The sequence below is a fragment of the Cervus canadensis genome, chromosome 3 (assembly GCF_019320065.1).
Source record: "Cervus canadensis isolate Bull #8, Minnesota chromosome 3, ASM1932006v1, whole genome shotgun sequence".
NCBI lineage: Eukaryota > Metazoa > Chordata > Mammalia > Artiodactyla > Cervidae > Cervus > Cervus canadensis.
In genome coordinates this window covers 42651540-42659357 of record NC_057388.1, presented here as the reverse complement: position 1 = coordinate 42659357, position 7818 = coordinate 42651540, and the positions used below count along the sequence as shown (strand labels likewise).

General features: G+C 36.1%; 1 protein-coding gene across 4 annotated transcripts in view; it reads left to right on the top strand.

Moving 5' to 3' along the window:
• The window catches only part of ORC5 (origin recognition complex subunit 5), an 84682-nt gene that overhangs the window by 59252 nt on the left and 17612 nt on the right, over positions 1-7818 (top strand). The gene's annotated exons all lie outside the window — the stretch shown is intronic.

The window sequence follows — 7818 nt, the reverse complement described above, 5'->3', positions numbered from 1 at the left end:
TTCAGCAGACTCAAGGGATCCCCCTTCACTGTGGAGTGCTTTCAGAGTTGTCATTCTGCTCACTTTTCCTTATTGTTGCCTTCTGTAAAGCTTTCCTTAGTCTTTTTACAATGATGTCTTCCCTATATTCTGCATCTCCTTTTGGAATAGTGTAAGGAATATAAACTTTGAAAATTCAGATTGTATTCAAATCCCGTGTAGTTTTTACTACTACTAGCTCAGTGACCTTGAATATTTATTAACCTCTCTGAAGTTGTTTCCTATTCTGGAAATAAACTTTATTTATAGTACCTGACTTTTGGCTGGGCTCTTTTGAGGACTAAAGGAGTTAAAGTGCCCAGTACACTGCCTGTATCTATAGTCTGTAGATGCAGATCTGTTGATGTCTATATCTAATCTATAGAGCCTGGACTTAATAGCAAGTTCCAATCCCTCTACCATGAATTACCCATGGTCACTAATATTAAGTAGTTTCCCATACCTCTTATTTCTCTTCTCTCAAGTTTTGTCCATATTCTCTGCCAGATCCTGAGAAGAGTGAATGCTAATTACATAATGTGTAATTCTCAGGAATTTTGAAGAGCAGTAGAAGAAAAGATAAAAGCACTGAACTGGGCTCTTTACTGTAGTCATAGTCTTGACAGACTACCTTCTAATATTCATAAATACCCCAAGTGAGGCACTATTTTGGCTAAACACTTTTAGTATGTTAATTATTCTTAGGATTACATACCTAATTTAAAATGTGTTGTTACAACTCTAAAATATTTTGTAGTAGACCTCTTGCATGGTACATATGTTATATTCTTTTTCATTAGGACTTTTGCATTTGTAATTTGAAACATATCCAACATATTAATTAGTTTGGGGTGACTGAGTAGGGGCTGATAAAGCCGGTCATCCTTTTATGATGTCTGTTTTCACATCTGTGAAACAAGGCATTGATCTCCCAAGATTTCCAGTCCTGATGGGCTGCCTCTCAATTTTATTTCATAATAATTTTTACATTGGAACACTTTAGTATTTATTGTTTAAAGTGCATCTGTTTTTTGTAGACCTCAAACAAAAGCAAAATTTTCACCATTTGAAACAATAGAAATAAAAAAGTAGAATTTGGGAAAATTTAGAACACTGAAGATGGGATTTACATAATAGCAGTTTTGCTATAATCCTCCTGTGCTTTAGAGTAAGTGATAAGTTGTATTAGCCACAGGTTTGGAGCAACTTTGTGATGTCTTTATGGGCTCACAGCATGAAACCAACAGCTACAAATTCTTGTGGCTGAACCACAAGTCGCAGCTAATTATCAAACTTTTAATAGGAATATCTGTAATCTATAAACTTAAAAACCCATATAACCTCACCCCAGTGGCATATTGATATTGAAATAATTAATATTCTTAAACTTGCCCACTTTGAGCAGTATTTTATCAAGTAGTTTTTTTAAATCCCTGTAAATAAAGGTCACAAATATTTTCATTTCTATGAGTAGATTTAAGTATCTGCTTCATAGGTTCTTAAGTTATTTTGAGACAAAATGCATTCTAGCAGTTTATAAGTTCTCAAAGCCCTCTATATTTTGTGTATTTTATCAGTGTAGTTAATTTTTAAATAAAAATATTTTGAGTTGCTATGGATTTATGTTCAGTTGTAAAAAAAAAATAAGGGCTCTTTCTTGCTGTATGCCCTTTTCTCAGTTTCACAACCAGTAAATTGATATTGATGTGATCTGCTGATCTTAATTAAATTTTCCACTTTTGCATTTATTCATTTTTGTGTAAGTCTATGCATATTGGTTATTTGAAATTTTATTGTATGTGTACATTTGTGTATCCCTCCATAGTCAGTATACCAGTTCTGTAATCACAAGGACCTCTCCTTTTATAACCACACTCCCCTCTTTCTTGCCTATTCCCCCAGTCCCTGGCAACCACTAATCTCCACCTTCCAAAATTTTGTCATTTCAAAAATTTGTATAAACAAATTCATACAGTATTTAACATTTGAGATTGGCCTTTTGTCATTCGGCATAAATTCCTTTGAGAGTCATCGAAATTGTTGCATGTACCAATAGTTCATTCTTTTTTTGCTGCTGAGTTGTATTCCATGATATGAAATACATAGCTTGTTTAACTCTTCACCCTTTGAAGGCTCTCTGTGTTCTTTCCAGTTTTTGGCTGTCACAAGTAAAACTACTATGAATGCTTATGTACAGGTTTTTGTGTGAACATGCACAAAAGATGCAGCTACTGTTAATATGGTAATTGCACATTTAATTTCATAAGTGGTATCAATGTTTTACTACCTCCAATGAAATATGATAACCTTACTTCTTTCTAAGTTATTTTAACTTCCTGCTTTTTAAATATTGTTTTGAGGATCAGATGATAATCAGTTTTTAATCAAATATGAGTTAGAAAACTCATGAGATAGTCTGCTTTATCCATATTTCTGCTCCTTCTGTTGTTCTTTATTCCTTTTTCATGCTCAAGGTTCCTTCTTTTATTATTTCCTTTTTGTTTAAAGAACTCCATTTAGCCATGTTTCAAAGATAGGTCTGCTACTGACCGATTCTTTAGTTTTACCTCATTTGAGGATATCTTTATTTCCACTTTATTCATGAGGGATAGTTTTGCCAGATATAGAACTTAGAGTTGCCATTTCTTTTGGCCTGGACTCCTGTTCAGTCCAGGAGAGAAATAAGCCTGCCAGAGTAGCTTTCTGTTCTGGATTGGGGGTCATTAGATGCTGAGCCTGCTGCAGTCGTAGGGCTTGCTGTATCTACATTATTCCTCCAGTCCTGGAAGTAGTCTGCCTTCCTCTTTCTGCCTTTCAGAGTCCTTTGGTAAGGTTATTTCCAGGGCTTATAGTTGTGCTTAGCTGGAAAGAACTGTAAATGTGAATCTAAGCCATGTTATCTGGTCCAGAAGTCCTCCTATATTTTTTTAAAATGTGTTTTCTTCTGGCTTGGCTTGTTGTTAGTATTTGTTTATGAAACATGTTCTAGGTTTATTTAAAGCTCAGTTGGATGAGAAGTTTTCTGTAAATTATATACTGCTAAGAAGGATTTCAAAATATTAAAATATATTTTGCCAGTATGTAGAGAGCTTTGCCCCAACAAAGATTAAATCCTTCTAAGACATCAGTTTTATCGACTACAAAATACTCCTATTCTTACTTGTTGCAACTAAAACACTTCCTTCATTTGGAGCCTTAACAACAGTAATGGCTCTTGGGTGTCTGTTTTCTGTGTTGCTAAATCCTTGGCTGCTGCAACAGATGGGCAAGACCGATTCCACTTCTGTCTTATGTTTGCACATGCTCACATACAAAACTGAGTCTGGTCCTGAGTACCCTTACTAGTCTACAGGCTTTTGCCATATTCCTGTTGATTATATCAAAATATTTAGACATTAATGCCAGCCTGCAGATAGCAGGACGTCATCATTTTGTCATGAGCACTTAATGTTGGGAAAGGAAGTAAATCAATATTTTCCATGATTCTATTTGTCTTTGACCTGGAAAAGGAAATTACATTCTATTCCAGTATTCTTGCCTGTAGAATCCATGGGCAGAGGAGCCTGGTGGGCTACAGTCCATGGAATCGCAAAGAGTCGGACATGACTGAGCTACTTTCACTCACTCACTCATCCATCTTTGAATGTGCAGTACCTAGACCAAGTCCTCAAGAGCTTCATAGATATGCAGTGGGAAATAAAATTAAAGATTCAGTAATGGAGAGAAAGCTGGGTATTCTTGTTCAGTTCAGTTCAGTTGCTCAGTCGTGTCCGACTCTTTGTGACCCCATGAACCGCGGCACACCAGGCCTCCCTGTCCATCTCCAACTCCCGGAGTTCACCCAAACTCATGTCCATTGAGTCGGTGAAGCCATCCAACCATCTCATCCTCTGTCGGCCCCTTCTCCTCCTGCCCTCAGTCTTTCCCAGCATTAGGGTCTTTTCCATTGAGTCAGCTCTTCTCATCAGGTGGCCAAAGTATAGGAGTTTCAGCTTCAGCATCAGTCCTTCCAATGAACACCCAGGACTGATCTCCTTTAGGATGGACTGGTTGGATCTCCTCGCAGTCCAAGGGACTGTCAAGAGTCTTCTCCAGCACCACAGTTCAAAAGCATCAATTCTTGGACGCTCAGCTTTCTTTATAGTCCAACTCTCATATCCATACATGACCACTGGAAAAACCACAGCCTTGACTAGACAGACCTTTGTTGGCAAAGTAATGTCTCTGCATTTTAGTATGCTGTCTAGGTTGGTCATATTTTCCTTCCAAGAAGTAAACGTCTTTTAATTTCATTGCTGCAGTCACCATCTGCAATGATTTTGGAGCCCAGAAAAATAAAGTCAGCCGCTGTTTCCACTGTTTCCCCATCTATTTGCCATGAAGTGATGGGACCAGATGCCATGATCTTAGTTTTCTGAATGTTGAGCTTTAAGCCAACTTTTTCACTCTCACTTTCATCAAGAGGCTCTTTAGTTCTTCTTCGCTTTCTGTCATAAGGGTGGTGTCATCTGCATATCCGAGGTTATTGATATTTCTCCCGGCAACTTTGTTCCAGCTTGTGCTTCCTCCAGCCCAACATTTCTCATGATGTACTCTGCATATAAGTTAAATAAGTAGGGTGACAGTATACACATATAGAAATAATTTTCCAAAAGTTTCATGTATTTTTCCAGAATTTTTCATCTAGGCATAAATTAATATGTTTGAGATTCAAAATGTTGACCCTATGTGGTTGTTCAGTTGCTCAGTCGTGTCCGACTCTTTTGACCCCATGGACTGCAGCACACCAGTGTTCCCTGTCCTTCCCCATCTCCCAGAGCTTGCTCAGACTCATGTCCATTGAGTCAGTGAGCCATCCAACCATCTCATCCTCTGTCTTCCCCTTCTCCTCCTGCCTTCACTCTTTCCCAGCATCAGTATTTTCTAATGAGTTGGCTATTCGCATCAGGTGGCCAAAGTATTGGAGCTTCAGTTTCAGCATCAGTCTTTAATCTTTCAACTTAATTTTTTCAGTTTACTCTAGCATGATTTTCATAAACTATCAAAGTACTTTTAAGTTGTTGGTATTTACATTTATTTATGTAATGTTCTCCTAAATTATGTATTTGTCTGTTGTTTCTGTTCATATGGTAAGTTCAAGGACTCTGAAATTAGTTTTTTGTAATGTGAGAAATCACATTATAATTTGTTTCATTTTAGATTTTTGTGTGTATTAGCATCTCCTAAATCAGACCCTATCCATGTTCCCCTGCCAAATTGAGCAGTCTTCTTACTAATATTTTGGAAATGCCTTTTGACTGTTATATCTTAAAGTGGTACTGTATCCTTTGTACAATTTATGTGATTAATGTATCCATGGAATCTTGGTAGAACTGATTCAAAGGACTATCTGTTTCAATGTAATTGCCTTTGATAATTGTAGGTAATACAGTAAAAGTAGTAAAACAGTGAGATACCTGAAAATATTGAAATTCTAACTTAACTAAATTAAAGACAGATTTTGTGTTTATGGAAAAATGGGAGAGTAAATTTAGCCTATAATTTGGATTAAAGAGTTGAATTAAATATGTGAGAGTATTTGAATCACAGGAAAGTAGAAGTTATAACAAATAATATAAGGAAATGCCAGTGGGAGAGTAAGTAATGTTTCCTATATTAAAGGAAAAAGAAGTACTAAAGAAACCTATTTTAATAATAAAGGGAGATTAATGTTTCAAATGTTAAAGGGTTTAAAAGACATTTTAAAAGGGATTCAGATATCTATTACTAACCTACTTTAGCAAATGAATCCCTTGTAAAAACAAAAATAGAAAGGAATGAAGTTAATGAATATATTTTGCCATAGGAGATAATATTAACTCTTCTATATAGCCTCCCATTTATTACAATTTCAGACCTACTTTCTCATTATTATTCCTACCTGTTTCTAAACTGGAGAGGATAATGAGTTTGTCTTAACTTTCAGCAGTACTCACTTTCCCCCAAAGATCGTGTTATTCCTTGACTGCTCTTATTTTGTGTCTCACCCCTTCATAGTAAGGGTCTTATACCACTCATCTTGTGAGAGATGGGAGCTTCCTGACTGAATTGTGTCATTACTAAGTGAGCCCTTCTTTAAATCTCTTTTTAATTCTCTTTTGTCTGCGTTAATATACCTTTGTTGTTTTAGTTTGCTTCATGTATCTCATTCTGTCCTTTAACTGTTAACCTTTCCATATTCTTCTATTTTGTTGTATCTCTTCTAAAGAGTATATAGTTGGATTTATTTTTCAGTCACTTAATCTTTGACTTTTATTTGCAACATTTAGTTAACTTTTAATATAATTTCTAATGTAATTTTGTTGATATCTTGTTTTCTTTCTGTTTGTCTTACCTACCTTTTGTTTCTTTTTCTTAGTTTTAGATTTTTATAATTCAGGTTTCCTTACTTCTGTTCTTTTAGTTGTTGCTTTAAATATAACATTTATACTTATCCAAGTCAAAATTTATTGATTTACCATCCTATTTACCAGTTTCATCATTCCTTCTTGAATTTCAGACCTTCCAACTTGTACTCCTTTATTTTCCCCTGGAGAGGTATATTTTAGGAATTTCTTTAAGTGAGTAGGAATATTTTGGTGGCACACTGTTGTTTTTAGTTTGGAAATGTGCCTTTTATTTCATCCCCAGTTTTAAGAGATTGGTTTCTTGGGGGCATACATTTCTGAGTTAACAATTATTTTCTTCAGTATGTTAAAAAATATAGTTCCACTATTTTATGTCTTTCATTGTTGTTCTTAAAACAGTTGTCAGTTCAATTGCTAGTCCTGTAAAGATAATCTGATTTTCCTTTTCTAGCTACTTTTAAGAGCTTTTTTTTTTAAATTAATTAATTAATTAATTAATTTATTTATTTTTTTTTGGTCATACATTGATATGAATCAGCCATAGATTTACACGTATTCCCCATCCCAATCCCCCCTCCCACCTCCCTCTCCACCCGATTCCTCTGGGTCTTCCCAGTGCACCAGGCCCGAGCACTTGTCTCATGCATCCCACCTGGGCTGGTGATCTGTTTCACCATAGATAGTATACATGCTGCTCTTTTGAAATATCCCACCCTCACATTCTCCCACAGAGTTCAAAAGTCTGTTTTGTATTTCTGTGTCTCTTTTTCTGTTTTGCATATAGGGTTATCGTTACCATCTTTCTAAATTCCATATATATGTGTTAGTATGCTGTAATGTTCTTTATCTTTCTGGCTTACTTCACTCTGTACAAGGGGCTCCAGCTTCATCCATCTCATCAGGACTGATTCAAATGAATTATTTTTAATGGCTGAGTAATATTCCATGGTGTATATGTACCACAGCTTCCTTATCCATTCATCTGCTGATGGGCATCTAGCTTGCTTCCATGTCCTGGCTATTATAAACAGTGCTGCGATGAACATTGGGGTGTACATGTCTCTTTCAGATCTGGTTTCCTCAGTGTGTATGCCCAGAAGTGGGATTACTGGGTCATATGGCAGTTCTATTTCCAGTTTTTTAACAAATCTCCACACTGTTTTCCATAGCGGCTGTACTAGTTTGCATTCCCACCAACAGTGTAAGAGAGTTCCCTTTTCTCCACACCCTCTCCAGCATTTATTGCTTGTAGACTTTTGGATAGCAGCCATCCTGACTGGCGTGTAATGATACCTCATTGTGGTTTTGATTTGCATTTTCTCTGATAATGAGTGATGTTGAGCATCTTTTCATGTGTTTGTTAGCCATCTGTATCTCTTCTTTGGAGAAATGTCTGTTTAGTTCTTTGGCCCAT